Source organism: Meriones unguiculatus, chromosome 2 (assembly GCF_030254825.1).
Source record: "Meriones unguiculatus strain TT.TT164.6M chromosome 2, Bangor_MerUng_6.1, whole genome shotgun sequence".
Lineage (NCBI taxonomy): Eukaryota > Metazoa > Chordata > Mammalia > Rodentia > Muridae > Meriones > Meriones unguiculatus.
This window is the reverse complement of record NC_083350.1, coordinates 166,336,050-166,349,242: the sequence shown is the minus strand read 5'-3', so window position 1 is coordinate 166,349,242 and position 13,193 is coordinate 166,336,050. Positions and strand designations below refer to the sequence as shown.

At 37.9% G+C, this 13,193-nt stretch overlaps 1 pseudogene; it reads right to left on the bottom strand.

The window, feature by feature from the left end:
• Nucleotides 1-815: 815 nt before the first annotated feature.
• Nucleotides 816-1,585, bottom strand: LOC110563786 (glyceraldehyde-3-phosphate dehydrogenase-like; annotated as a pseudogene).
• Nucleotides 1,586-13,193: the final 11,608 nt, after the last annotated feature.

The following is a 13,193-nucleotide window of genomic DNA, read 5'->3' as shown; positions in this document are numbered from 1 at the left end:
TTTTCACTGAATCACAAGCCAGGAAAAGGGAAGAAAATTTTTCATACCAAATTTTTTTTTCTAAATCCTTAAAGGGAAATATTCATAACAACTCCAAAGTGTTCAATCAAGCTAAGAATTTGAAGAACTACAAGATGGTTCTTTTATCAGTGGTTTTGTAGAAATCAGGAAATACAGTAGAGGATGGTGTGGAGTACTTCTATAATCTGACAATTTCTAGATACTAAACCTGTTCTATTATCTCATATAAGGGATCTTTATCAGTTAAATACAACTCTCTCAGTATGTATCAAATGAAACATCTTTTTGAAACTGTAGTAACAAAGAGAAGAAGAGGAAGAAGAAGAAAAGTAGGATGAAGAATAAGCAGGATGAGGAAGAGGAGGGGAGGAAGAGAAAAAGAAGAACTTGATTTTCACTTTTACTGCTGGTGAATCTGGATAAAATTGAACCACAGATTGTGGCTTTTATCACGTCTAAAATTTTGTTTAAAAATTCACAAAATATCAGGTTCTAAAAAATGAATGACTGGCTTAATGTTCACTAATTGTTTTTAGCATAACCTTTATACTCTTACTCTAGGCTTACAGGGTCACATGTTAAAGGAATCCAGGGCATTGATGTGGGGCTGATTTAAAATGCTACATACAGTTAATTTTGAGGTATTTAAATTTGTGACTAATGAAAGAACCATGGTATTTTCTGTTGGTTACACGAACCATTTTTTAAATGGTGAGAAGAATCATGCACACACAGAAAAGCAGGAACTTTCTTATCAGATATTTTGTAGAAAAGAGAAGATAGGGGAGAGGATTCTAACATATTCTGCCACTTTTATGGATTAAGAAGAGAATCAAGTGGGAGAAAGAGATTATGGAAAGGAACAGACACACTGGAGGTAGAATATGGAAAGCCATGCTAGTGAGCTTCCCATTATGACCTTAACCACTGCTTTGGCAGCACCAGTGGAATCAGGGATGATGTTCTGGGCAGCCCCACAGCCATCAAGCCACAGGTTTCCAGAGGGGTTATCCACAGTATTCAGGGTAACAGTGATGATATGGACTGTGGCCATGAGTTGTTCCACAATACCAGAGTTGTCATGAATTACCTTAGCCAATGGGGCTAAGCAGTTGGTGGTACAGGAAGAATTGCTGGCAATCTTGGGTGAGTTGTCATTCTTGTTGCTCACATCCATAACAAACTCAGAGGTATCAGCTGAGGGGGAAGAGATGATAGCCTTTTGGCCTGATCCTTCAAGTGGGCCTGTGGCCTTCTCCATGGTGGTAAAGACACCAGTAGACTCCACAACATACTCAGCAGCATCACCCCATTTGATGTTAACAGGGTCTCGCTCCTAGAAGTTGGTGTTGGCCTTTCCGTTGATTACAAGCTTCCCATTCTCAGCCTTGACTGTGCCATTGAACTTGCCATGAGTAGAGTTATTTGGTAGCATGTAGGTCATGCAGTTGAGGTCCATGAATGGATAATAGATGGTAGCAATATCCACTTTGCCAGATAAGCAGGCAGCCCTTGTAACCAGATGCCCAGTACTGGCAAACCCATTTTGTCCCATATTCACCATAGTCAATTTTGTGTTTTCTAACATGTTTAGTTTCTGATAGAATAGTTTTCATGTGCACAGATGTTGTATATATAGTGGTTTCCTGTTGGTTTTCACATGTCTTTGATCATGTAGATATATGCATGACACATTTCTATTACCTGTATGTGTGTGTGTCATATAAGGGCATGTCAGTGACGTTTAGTTGCAAGAACACAGACTTATGGGATGGTATGCTGCCAAATATTTGACAACCAACCATGATGGTGAAAAGTTTGGTTTGGAAGTATGATGAGATTGCAGCATTCACAACTAGTTTAATTCTCCTTGGATTTTGTTATGCTTAATGTAGGCCAGGCAAAGATACGCTGAAGCTGATGTTGCAGAGACAACAATGGGTTACAGACAATCAACACAAATAATCTTTATCAAACCTGTGTCTACCAAAGAAATGGAAAACCAAACCTAGTATGATAACACAGGGAAATTTTAGATAACACCACTCCAGTTATACTAGACACCACAAAAATGCCTCGTCCAGTATTGTCTACAGCAGAAAATGGCTGAAAGTGGAACCTACTTTTACACACTTGCCAGGCTGTATGTAATGCCACAGCATCCCAAGGAGTTTGATGTCAGAGATACCTAACAGGAACATGGCACCTCATTGGTTCTCCACTGGTGTGGCATCACAGAAAACTGACAGTGTTGAGAATCGAAATCCTTACCACTGTTCAGTGGCCATGAGGTGTTCTATATCCCAGTGTCAGCCTATACCTGCAGGAGCAGTAATGAACCAGAATGAATGAAAATATTTGAAATACAGATATGAAAAAAAATCTAATTTGTAAAATCTGTAAGTACCCCTCAAAATTAGTAGTTAAAATAACGCACATAAATTGTCTTGAAAAGAAAAAGAAAAACTGTCATAGATTCCTTGCTTCTCCCTGTTCCAGAGACAGCTGCTTACTCCCATGCAGTGCCAGGCTTGTCCTTTTGACACAGGTTTCATTGAGATTCTTTGTTTCTTCTCTGTATCCATCGTTCTTCCTGCAATGTCAGCTTCATTACCTCCTTGCCTGTACTACATTAGGTGTAAAGAAATACAAGGGGAACTAAACCACCTATGAATGTTTTATTTCCATCATATTTCCAAACCACACTTTTCCACTCAAGGTTGGTTGTCAAGCATTTACCAGCACACCATTCCATAGGTCCTTGTACTTGCAGCTAAATATCACTGACATGCCCTTATATGACACACGCACATACAGCTAATAGAAATATGTCATGAATACACCTACATGAACAAAGACATGTAAAACACATAGAGGAAACCAGTATATTTTAAACAGCTGCGCACATAAAAACTGTTCTGTCTGAAACTAAATATTTTATGAAACAAATTTGACTTGAAAAGGCATTTTGCTTGTCTACATGGGAAGATCTAACTTTAAAAATCCAGCAAAATTGTCAGCATTTTTTTCTTCTTCTACCTTTGTCTTATTCGCTCCTTAGAGTTAGGAGACAAATGTTTCTTTTAAATGGATGGTAATGAAATATTTACAGAAATGATTACTGGAAAATTCTTTAGCCTCTTTGGTGAGCACACTAGGTTCTTTCTCTGAAATAAGTTAAAAGCCAATAATACTGATTAAAAAATGCATGTTCCAAGGGTGTTCTAAATTCTATTATCATAAAAGTGCTTCCTAGTCAAGGACAGGGGATACCATTTTCACAGGTGTGCTACTACAAACCAGAAAAAAAGGTGTTGAATTTTTGTGGTTATAAAAATGCCCGTCTAAGAAAGGAATTGTATCCACCGCATTATTATTTGCCTATGACTGTTGAAATCAATCTCATCACACATACTTAGAACAGATAATCTTATCAGAGCCCTGTCAAATGTGTTTCATTTGTTTACTTTTATTTTGAGATTATAATAAAATCACACCATTCCTCCCTTCTCTTTCATCCATCCAAACTTTCTCACATAATTCTTCTTACTCTCTTATATCTATGGCTTCTTCTTTTTTTTATTAATTGTTGATATGTATCTGTATGTATGTGCATGTGCGTTTGTGTGTGTATGTATACATTTATATTCTTATCTACATAATTTTTCTCTGCTCAGCTTGTATAATATTACTTATATGTATGTTTTCAGGGCTGACTATTTGATATTAGATAACTAATTGTGCTCTTCGCTGAAAATATTTTTCTCCCACTCAGCATTTTTTAGTTGGCTGTAGTTCTTTGTTGGCTCGTGTGAACTCTCTCCTGTCTACTTTAACATATCTGTTGCTGCTTTTCTTGTTTAGTTCATGTTTAGGCAGTCATGTTGGTGAAACTTTATGGGTGTAACATTTGGCATCTCTAGAAGACACAATCTCATAGCAAATTCTCTATTTCTCTGGCCCTTACAATCTTCCTGCCCCCTCTTCTAAAATGATCCCTGAAGCTTAGGTACAGGATGTGTGTTTTACAGATGTATCATTTAGGAATGGTGTGCTATTTTAAGGAATTAGTACTCTTCAACTTGAAAGGCAAAATGAAACCCATTTTTAAGAATTTCCTGAATTTTTTATTTGAAGATATTCTTTTCTGAAAATATGGAATAAATGCTTTGGGGTTTTTATTTTTCTCAGAGTCAAGTCCAAACTTGTCATGCAACAAAAGATGTTAAGAGCAGGAATCATATGCCACCTAATCCCTTGGCATCTTTACAAAATCACCTTAGTAGCTTTAAGTTTTAAAACATTGGGACTTTCAGGCATTTGATACCATCAATGTTTTTCAAATAAGCTGGATTTCCATATCTTCGTGTGTATGTATGCACAGAGGCCACTGGCAGTTCTTACATAGCAGGTCAAGCTTAATGTGGGAGTCCCATGGATACAAAGCTTTTCAAATTCTGGCATAGAATTTATCACAAAGACTTAATTATAAAGTATCATTTTGGACTTGCATATTTCCTCTGAGATTTTAAATCCCAGAGATATGATGTTACAGGCCAAAAATTGCAACTTAAAAATATCCACAAAAAAAATACAAATGTCATTTTTAATGAGCAGTAATATATTGAAGTAACTTTTAATATTTTTCACAGTAATAAAATTCACATCATTAAAATCATTAAGCAATAGCTCAAATTTTACACAAACAATTTAAATATATATTATTTTCACTTCATTTGGAAGCATCTATTTGTTTATGCTGTGCTTCCATGTCCCATGGATTTTGGCTCTTTGACACTTTCTATCTTTAAATTCCCACAGCTTACAACTCAGTGATGTTCTCATTCCAAGGATGACACTGTTGACCCGAAAATATGAGTTTTAAGTGGGACAAGCAGTCTAATTACTTGATTAAATATGTGAACCAACATTGTACATTTTAAGCTGCTTTTATTTGATTCTCAAAGTTTTTAGAAATAATCATGAGTAAGGCTGACCTTATCTTGTAATAAATGATAACATATTATTTACTGTAACCCACAAGTTGAATAAGAAGAAGCACAATGGCATCAGTACATATTTGTTAAATGATAAATAAATTAGTGATGTGCTTAAGCTATATCTGCTGTTAATGCCTATTATGCCAGCTATCTCGGGGAGCATTAAACATGTTTGATGTTATATACAATTTATTTATTTATTTATTCTGTTTATTTATTTGTTTATTTATTTATTTATTTATATGTTACCATCACCCTGGAACACCTAAAGATGTATGCTCTTCAAGAGTTACTTTACACCTTCTAATTTTCCTTTAGAATTAATTGGCACGTGGATAAACACTTTTACCTAGAAAGATGTGTACGCATGGGTTATTTATACATGCATTGCTTTTCATAATCGTAGCTGTGTTACTGTCTTTAAGTCATCTTGTATAACAAACATTCTTAGAGAATTTGGGTCAAATGAAGTTTGTCTTAGTTAGTTTTATGTCAACTCGAAACAAGCTAGGGTCATTGTAATAAGAAAAACAATATGGTGATCAATAGGTCTGGGGTGATGGAAAGAAAACTGTTAAAACTCCCTGTAAAAGGAAAAGGGAGAAGAAGGATCATTAGAACTTCATGTGAATTTCTATGCCACACCTGTCTGTTTTCCAGCTGCATCTGACCTTGTGGTTCTCCTGTGAGTTCTGTTACTGCTGCAACAAAACACGAGGGTCAAACGCAGACTGGGGGTAAAGGGTGTATTGGGTTTACACTTCCACATGGTGGTCCCACATTAAAGGAAGCCAGGAAGGAACTCAGACAGGAAGGAAACTGGTGGCAAAAACTGATGCAGAGGACAGAGTGGTGCTGCTTACTGGCTTGCTCTCCCTGGCTTGCTCAGCCTGCTTTCTTGTAGAACCTAGGACCTCCAGCCCAGGGATAAAAGCATTTACAGTGGGCTGGGCACTACCCATCAATCACTAATTCAGAAAATGCTTTACAACAGGATATTATGATATATTTCTTGATTGGGATTTCTTTGTTTTAGATAACACTACTTTGTGCGGTCGAGTTGACATAATGCTGTATAGCACCAAGACCACTGGTATATGAAAGGTGGAGGAAGGTTAATGGAGCACTAGGCTTCTTCAGTGATGCAATCTTCTTGATCTGTCACTCACATTAGGGTGTGGGTCTTCAGTGATGCTAAATTATTTTTTTTTGTCTTTTTAAAATTTTTTATTACAATTTGTTCACTTTGTATCTCAGCTATAGTCTCTTCCCTCCTCACCTCCCAATCCTATCTTACATCTGTTTTCTCCCCTCATGCCCCTTCCCTATTCCACTGATAGGGGAGGTTCTCCTCCATGTCCATCTGACCCTAGCCTATCAGGTCTCATCAGGACTGGCTGCATTGTCTTCCTCTGTGGCCTAGTAAGGCTGCTCCCCCCTCAGGGGGAGGTGATCAAAGAGCCAGTCACTGAGATCATGTCAAAGACAGTCCCTGTTCCCATTACTAGGGAACCCACTTGGAGACTGAGATGCCATGGGCTACTTCTCTGCAGGGGTTCTAAGTTATCTCCATGAATGATCCTTGATTGGAGTATCAGTCTCAGAAAAGACCCATGATATATGGATTCTGTTGTTCTTCTGGTGGAGCTCCAGTCCCCTCCATGTCTTTCTATCTCCCCCTTCTTTCATATGATTCTCTGCACTCTGCCCAAAGTTTGGCTATGAATTTAGAATGTGCTTTGATATCCGGTTGGGTAGAATCTTTCAGAGGCACTCTGTGGTAGGCTCCTGTCTTGTTCCTTGTTTTCATCCTCTTCCAATATCTATACCATTTGAATGAGGATTGAGCATCTTACCCAGGGTCCTTCTTGCTTAGCTTCTTTAGGAGTACAGAGTTTAGTACAATTATCCTATATTATATGTCTAATATCCACTTAAAAGTGAGTATATACCATGTATCTTTTTCTGCTTCTGAGATACCTCACTCAGGATGATCTTTGCTAGATCTTACCATTTGCCTGCAAATTTCATGATTTCCTTGTTTTGAATTGATTAGTAGCATTCCATTATGTAAATGTACCACAATTTCTGTATCTACTCCTCAGTTGAGGGACAACTGGGGTGTTTCAATATTCTGGCTATTACAAATAAAGGTACTACAAACATGGTTATGCAAATATCCTTGTTGTATACTTGAGAATATTTTGGATATGTGCCTAGAAGTGGTATAGCTGGATCTTGAGGTAGCACTATTCCTAATTGTATGAGAAAACACCAGATTGATTTCCAAAGTTGTTGTACAAGTTCACATTCCCACCAGCAGTGGCAGGAGGGTTCCCCTTTCTCCACATTCTATCCAGCATTTGTTGTCACTTGAGTTTTTGATCTTAGCCATTCTGATGGGTGTAAGTTGAAATCCAAGAGTTGTTTTGATCTGCATTTCCCTGATGACTAAGGAAGTTGAGGATTTCATTGAGTGTTTCTCTGCCTCTATTGAGTGTTTCTATTCCTCTATTGAGACTTCTGTGTTTAGCTCTGTACCCCAGTTTTAAATCGGATTACTTGATCTGTTTCTATTTAACTTCTTGAGTTCTTTATATATTCTGGATATTTGCCCTCTGCCAGCTGTAGGGTTGGTGAAGATCTTTTCCCAGTCTATCGGCTATCGTTTTGTTCTGTTGACAGTGTCCTTTGCCTTACAGAAGCTTTTCAGTTTCATGAGGTCCCATTTATTGATTGTTGATCTTAGAGCCTGTGTTTTTGGTGTTCTGTTCAGGAAGATGTCTCCTGTGCCAATGAGTTCTAGGGTATTCCCTACTTTTTCTTCTAACAGCTTTAGTGTGTCAGATTTTATGTTGAGGTCTTTGATCCACTTGGACTTTAGTTTTGTGCAGGGTGATAAATATGGATCTATTTGCATTTTTCTACATGTAGCCATCCAGTTAGACCCGCACCACTTGTTGAAGATGCTTTCTCTTTTCCATTGTATGTTTTTGGCATCTTTGTCAAAAATCAGGTGTCCATAAGTGTGTGGGTTTATATCTGGATCTTCTATTCTATTCCATTGATCCACCATTCTGTTTCTATGCCAGTACCATGCAGTTTTTATTACTGTTGCTCTATAGTACAGCTTGAGATCAGGGATGCAGATACCTGCAGACTAATTTTATTGTAGAGAATTGTTTTAGCAATTCTTATTATATTATATGAAGTGGAGAATTTTTCTTTCAAGATCTGCAAAGAATAGTGTTGGTAATTTAATGGGAATTGCATTGAATCTGTAGATTGATTTTGGTAAGATGGCCATTTTTTACTATGTTAAATCCGCCAAGCCATGAGCAGGGGAGATCGTTCCATCTTCTAATATCTTTTTCTTTTCTTTCTTCAGAGACTGGAAATTTTTTACATACAAGTCTTTGACTTGCTTGGTTATAGTTACACAAAAGAACCTTATGTCCTCTGTGACTATTGTGAAGGCTGTTGTTTCCCTAATTTCTTTCTCAGTCCACTTGTTTTGTATACATGAAGGCTATTGATTTTTTGAGTTAATTTTTTATCCAGCTATTTGCTTAAGGTGTTTATCAGCTGTTGGCATTTCCTGTTAGAACTTTTGGGGTCACTCTGTTATGCTATCAATGTCATCAGAAAATAATGATACTTTGACTTCTTCCTTTCCAAACTGAATCCTCTTTATCTCCTTTATTTCTCTTGTTGCTCTAGCAAGGACTTCAAAAACTATGTTGAAGAGATAGGGAGAGAGTGGGGAGCCTTGCCTTGTCCCTGATTTCAGTGGGATAAATTTAAGTTTTTTTGTATATTTTTTATTTTTTTTACTATTAATTACACTTTATTCATTTTGTATCCCCCATAAGCCCCTCCCTCCTCCCCTCCCGATCCCATCCACCCTCCCCCTTCCTCATGCATGCCCCTCCCCAAGTCCACTGATAGGGGAGGTCCTCCTCTCCTTCCTTCTGATCTTAGTCTATCAGATCTCATCAGGAGTGGCTACATTGTCATCTACTGTGGCCTGGTAAGGCTGCTCCCCCATCAGGGGGAGGTGATCAAAGAGCAGGCCAATCAGATTATGTCAGAGGCAGTCCCTCTTCCCATTACTATGTGACCCACTTAGACACTGAACTATCATGTGCTACATCTGTGCAGGGGTTTTAGGTTATCTCCATGAATAGTCCTTGGTTGCAGTATGAGTCTCTGGGAAGTTCCCTGTGTTCAAATTTTCTGGTTCTGTTGCTTTCCTTGTGTGGTTCCCATCCTCTCCAGCTCTTACTATTTCTCACTATTTCTTACATAAGATTCCATGCACTCTGCCCAACAGTTGGCCATAAGTCTCAGCATCTGCTTCGATAGTCTGCAGGGCAGAGCATTTCAGAGGCCCTCTGTGGCAGGTTCCTAGGTTGTTTCCTGTTTTCTTCGTCTTCTGATGTCTAACCTCTTTGCTTTTCAGGATGGGGATTGAGTGTTTTAGTCAGGGTCCTCTCTCTTGATTAATTTCTTTAGATGTACAGATTTTAGTAAGTTTATCCTATGTTATATGTCTATATGAGTGAGTATATACTGTGTGTGTCTTTCTGCTTCTGGGACAGCTCACTCAGGATGATCCTTTTCAGATCCCACCATTTACCTACAAATTTCATGATTTCCTTATTTTTCATTGCTGAGTAATACTGCATTGTGTAGATGTACCACAATTTCTGCATCCATTCTTCAGTTGAGGGGCATCTGGGCTGTTTCCAGCTTCTGGCTATTACAAATAAAGGTGCTACAAACATGGTTGAGCAAATGTCCTTATTGTGTACCTGAGCCTCTTTTGGATATATGCCTAGGAGTGGTATGGCTGGGTCTTGAGGAAGCACTCTTCCTAGTTGTCTGAGAAAGCATCAGATTGCTTTCCAGAGTGGTTGTACAAGTTTACATTTCCACAAGCAGTGGAGGAGGGTTCCCCTTTCTCCACAACCTCTTCAGCATGTATTGTCACTTGAGTTTTTCTTTTTTTGTTTTTTTTTTCAATGCAGTTTATTCAGGAACCTTGAACAATCATCTGACCCTGGGGAAAGCCAGCCCACAGCTTAAATAGCCTCTGGGTAGCCAACCCAGGCGTGCCACGGGGGCAATGCAGATAGGTCCACATACATGGAAGCAAGCCAGATCCTTAGCCTTAGCCAAATGTGGAATTGTTCGTGACAGAGAGCACTCACCATCAGGAAGGTGGAAGGCAGAAACCAGCTCCATCTTTAAGGCATAGCATTCCGCAGCTCTCTACAGTTCCCCTTTTGTTTTAGACGCATCAGGCAAGAGTAGAGGTCTGATCTCTGATATTAGAAATAAATTGGGACTTTGTACTGATGTTCATTTAGGTGTCATTCACCCAAAGAGCATCAGACCTGCCCGATACCTTTTTCTCAGAGGCGGGACCTGGGGCATCAACCTGCATGCAATCAGACATGCTCTTCTCTGGATCGAAAGCAGCTGACCCTGAGTGCAGTGCTTAGCCTCGCATCCTGAGCATAACATTTTAGCTTTTTATGGTAGCCAACCATGCTTGGGGAGACTGTCCTGCTTCTGTGGCTGTAAATGGCCATTCTGATGGGTGTAAGGTGAAATCTCAGGGTTGTTTTGATTTGCATTTCCCTAATGGCTAATGAGGTTGAGCATTTCTCTAAGTGTTTCTCTGCTATTCGATATTCCTCTACAGAGAATTCTCTGTTTAGCTCTGTTCCCCATTTTTTTAATTGTATTACTTGGTTTGCAGCTTTTCAGCTTCTTTAGTTCTTTGTATTTACTGGATATTAGTCCTCTATCGGATAGAGGGTTGGTGAAGATTCTTTTATTCAGTTTGTTTGATATTGGCTATAGGCTTGTTGTATATTGGCTTTACTATGTTCAGGTAATTGCCTTGTATCCCAGATTTATCCAAGACTTTACACATAAATGAATTTTGGAATTTTATCAAATGCATCTAAGGAGATTGAATGTTTTTTTTTAATTTTAGTTTGTTTATTTGTTAGATTACATTGATGGATTTCTGTATATTAAACCACCTCTGCATTCCTTGGATGAAGCCTACTTGGCCAAAGTGTCTGATATGTTTGATGTGTTCTTGGATTTCGTTTGTGAGTATTTTGTTCAGTATTTTTGCATCAATGTTCATAAGGGAGATTGGCCTGAAATTCTCTTTCTTTGTTGGGTCTTTGTGAGTTTTAGGTATCATGGTAACTTTGGGCTTCATAGAATGATATTGGTATTGTTTTTTGTTTGTTTGTTTCTATTTTCTGGGATTATATGAAGAGTGTTGGTGTTAGCTCTTCTTTGAATGTCTGGTAGAATTCTGTGCTGAAACTGTCTGGTCCTGGGCTTTTTTTGGATGGGAAATTTTGATGACAGCTTCTATTTCCTTAGGGGATATAGGACTATGTAATTTATTTACCTGGTCTTGATTAAGGTGTCCAATCCACTTTATTTCCACATTTTGTGGCATACAGGCTTTTGAAGTAAGACATAATGATTGTTTGGATTTCCTCAGTGTCTGTTGTTATGTCCCCATTTAATTTCTGATTTTATTGATTTGGATAGTGTCTCCATGCCTTTTTGTTAGTTTGGCGAAGTGTTTATCTATCTTGTTGATTTTCTTAAAGAACTAGCTCTTGGTTTCATTGATTCTTTGAAGTGTTTTATTTGTTTCTAATTTACTGATTTCAGTCCTGAATTTGATTATTTCCAGCCATTTAATGCTCTTGGCTGTGTCTGATGTTTTTTCCTCCCCCCTAGGGCTTTCAGGTGAGCTTTTAATTTGCTTGAATGAGATGTTCCAGAATTTTTTTTTCTTGAAAGCACCAAGTGTTATGAACTTTCCTCTTAGCACTACTTATTGTTTCCCATAAGTTTGAGTATGTTGTTTCTTCATTTTCATTGAATTCTAGGAAGTCTTTAATTTATTTCTCTATTTCTTTCCTGACTCATTTGTCATTGAGTAGCGAGGTGTTCATTTTCCAAATGGGTGTAAGCTTTTTGCTATTTCTGTTGTTGTTGATGTCCAGGCTTTTTACATGGTGGTCAGATAGGATACAGGGAGTTATTTCAATCTTCTTGTATTTGTTGAGGCTTGCTTTGTTACCTACTATATGGTCTGTTTTGGAGAAGGTTCCATGAGGTGCTGAGAAGAAGGTAAATTATTTTGTGTTTGGGTGAAAGATTCTGCAGATATCTGTTTGGTCCATTTGATTCATGACCTCTGTTAGTCATTGTTTCTTTGTTTAATTTCTGTTTTTTTTTTCTTGTCCTTTGTTGAGAGTGGGGTGTTGAAGTCTCCCACTATTAATGTGTGGGATATATGTGTGGTTTAAGTTTTATTAATTTTTTTATACATGTGCCCTTGTATTTGAGGTACAGATATTCAGAATTGTGCTGTCTTCTTGGTGACATTTTCTTTTGATGAGTATGAAGTAACCTTCACCATCAGTTTTGATTAATTTTGGTTCAAAGTCTATTTTATTAGGTATTAGAATGGCTACTCCTGCTTGCTCCTTGGGTCCATTTCCTTGGAAAACCATCTTCTAGCCCTTTACTCTCAGGTAATGTCTATCTTTGTGACTTAGGTGTGTTTCTTATAAGCATCAGATTGTTGGGTCTTGTTTACACATCCATTCTGTTAGCCTGTGTCTTTTTATTGGAGAATTGAGTCCATTGTTGTTGCGAGAGGTTAATGACCAGTGGCTATTAGATCCTTTGATTTTGCTGATGGTTTTGGTAGTGTGTTTGTGTGCTTGACTAATTGTGTGTTTTCCTGTAGTCAAGTTATTTTTTTCCTGTGTTTTCTTAAATGTAGTTAGGTTACTTGGGTTGCATTTTTCCTTCTAGTATCTTCTGTAACACTGGATTTGTGGGTAGGTATTGTTTAAATTTGTTTTTGTTGTTGAATATCTTGTCTTCTCCACTATGATGACTGAGATTTTTGCTGGGTGTAGTATCCTGGGCTGACATCTATATTCTCTGAGGGTCTGCATGATATCTGTCTGGGCCCTTCTGGCTTTCATAGTCTTTGTTGAGAAGTCAGGTGTGATTCTGATGGGTTTGCTATCATATGTTACTTGGGCTTTTTTCCTTACAGCTTTTAGTACTTTTTCCTTATTTCGTATACTTACTTTTTGATTATTATGT